The sequence below is a fragment of the Tupaia chinensis genome, unplaced genomic scaffold (genome assembly GCF_000334495.1).
Source record: "Tupaia chinensis unplaced genomic scaffold, TupChi_1.0 Scaffold000007_1, whole genome shotgun sequence".
Lineage (NCBI taxonomy): Eukaryota > Metazoa > Chordata > Mammalia > Scandentia > Tupaiidae > Tupaia > Tupaia belangeri.
Window position 1 is genome coordinate 2,935,464 of NW_006159436.1, and position 2,271 is coordinate 2,937,734.

Consider the following 2,271-nt stretch of genomic DNA (forward strand, 5'->3'; position numbering starts at 1 on the left):
ATGTGTGCCCAAAATCCCGAGAGGAGAATGGGGGAGAAGGGATTGTGCCATGGCCATCCCTATTGAGGGGTGATTTCTCACTTTCTGTCTCTCTGGTGAGCACACACACCCTACAGCAAAAGTCTTTCTCTTAAAAAAGAATAGAAAGAAAGAAAACGTCTAGTCAGTGACTTTCGTAAATTCTTAAGTGGCTGAAGGTGTCAAATGTAAAGCTCTGAAACTGTAAGCTGCCATGCTGTCCCCTTTATGGGGAAATAATGCCATCAGTAAGAGAGACACGCATGGAGAGAGGGAGAGGGAGAGCCCACATGGCAATGCAGTGTCTGATTCCAGCCTCCTGTGGCTCAGACACACGCTCTTGTCTCAGACTTCTACAGGACGGCTCACTATCTTTCTAGCAAGTCTCTCGTTTTGCTTAGTCCTCTTTTTGGCTGGGCTGGGTTTCTGGATGTTGTCAATCCTGGGCTCTGAGGAGGTGGTATCCCTGCATAAAAAATGAAAAGGACAGCCATTGAGGTCAGCTGTGGTAGTGCAGTGGTAACAACTCTGTGACGCTGAGGCCACACAGGGAAGTCCTGGGGCCCCTCTGTGCACACCAAGCCTGTGTGTACATGCCTGTAGTCCTGGCTGGCTGAGGCTGTGGGGAGGTTTGCAGTGTGAACGCCTTGCTGGGGTATTTGTGTGTCTGTCTGTCTCCCTCTCTCATGGAAGAAATAAACTTAAAATAAGAAAAGAGGAGAATCATTAAAGGACATAAGCTCCTTGAGGGTAGGGATGGGTTCTCAACACTCAGTCGCTCATGTCATGCCACCACACGCTTCCCGAGAAGGTCCTCAGGTTAGCTCAGGTCATACAGACACTTCCATGGAAGTGAACTTGGACTTGAGGATGACCTCGGGTGTGCACCGGGCAAAGGGTGATGTGAAATCTGAGCCCTCGTGTAAAAGACATTGGTGGCTGCCCCCTAATATACACTTCCAGTCATCTGGAACCCCTGACTTCAAGCTGGGAACGTGGCTGCCCAGCATGAAGACTCCATTTGCCAGCCTCCCTTGTTGCTAAGTGGTTATGTGACGAAGTTCTGGCCCGTGGGAATTGCGTGGGTGATCCTGAGAGCCTTCTTTGAAAGTAAGAAGTGGACTAGCCCTGTAGCCTAGTGGTTAAAGGAGCCTGATCCCACATAGTTGATGTGGTGTTTGATTCTAGCCTCCTTCCTTTTTTTTTTTTTAAGAATTATTTTATTTAACTTTATTTTAATTTGATCAAAGAGGGACAGAATGAAATGAAGAGAGAGGGAAAGTGAGAAAGCAAGCCAAAGTGGGAAAGCAAGCTGCCAGGTCCGGGACTCAAACAGTCGGCCATGTGGGAGTCCAGTGCCTTTAACCACCATGCCACCTGCCAGCCCCCTGATTCTAGCCTTCTATGGCTCAGACACATGCTCTTTGTCTTAGACTTCTATAAGATGGCTCACTATCTTTCTAGTAAGTCTCTCTTTTTGCTTAGTCCTCTTTTTGGCTGGGTTGGGTTTCTGGATATTGTCAATCCTGGGCTTTGAGGACTGAGAGCCTGTCCTTGACAGCTTAAAAAACATGCTGTGTGTGTGTGTGTGTGTGTGTGTGTGTGTGTGTGTGTGACCCAGATCCTGACAGGCTGGAGAAATGGAGGAGAAGGGATTGAGGCACATCGATGCTCCACTATAGATGCTTTCTCCCTCTCTTCCTCTCTCTGTCCCTCTCTGGCAAGTGCACACACCCTCTGGCAATTAAAAACAAAAATGAAACACAAAGGCAAGAAGTTTGCACTCTCCTCTCTTCCCTTGTTCTTTGTCCCTTCTCCTTCCTGTCCCCTTGAATGCCCTCAGGAGAGGCAGGGCTCCAGCTCCCATGGTGGACCATGGGGCTGAGGCCAGGCCATGGAGAAAGCAGAGTGGTGAGTGGGTCCCTGACAACTCCATGAGCAGATCCTCCAGATCAGCCCTGTGCCTTCTTCTGGAGCATCACCTGAGAGATCTGTACACGTTTATCTCATTTCAGTTGCTCTTCTTTCGCCATTCTCATATTTGCGGCCATGCGTAATCCTGAGAGCAGACAATGAGCAGAGAACACTCTCTTCCTATTTCCAGAAGTCATGGGTGGCCATGGAGCTAAGTAAAGCAAGCAATGGAGTAGTGAGAGTTCCCTCTAAGTACGTCTCTGGATTTTAAAGAACATTAACTCTGGACATCAGGTTGACAAGTCATAAATTGAGTGAAACATTCTCTTTTCTTCTCAT

The 2,271-nt window shown here is 48.2% G+C and overlaps 1 long non-coding RNA gene across 1 annotated transcript in view; it reads right to left on the bottom strand.

The window, feature by feature from the left end:
- Positions 1–418: 418 nt before the first annotated feature.
- LOC102502715 (uncharacterized) overlaps positions 419–2,271 on the bottom strand; it is a 2,970-nt gene continuing 1,117 nt past the window's right edge. The window contains exons 2-3 of the long non-coding RNA XR_333166.1: positions 2,001–2,143; positions 419–484 (exon numbers count right to left, since the gene is read on the bottom strand). This is a non-coding gene — a long non-coding RNA (uncharacterized LOC102502715). The remainder of the gene's footprint in view (positions 485–2,000; positions 2,144–2,271) is intronic.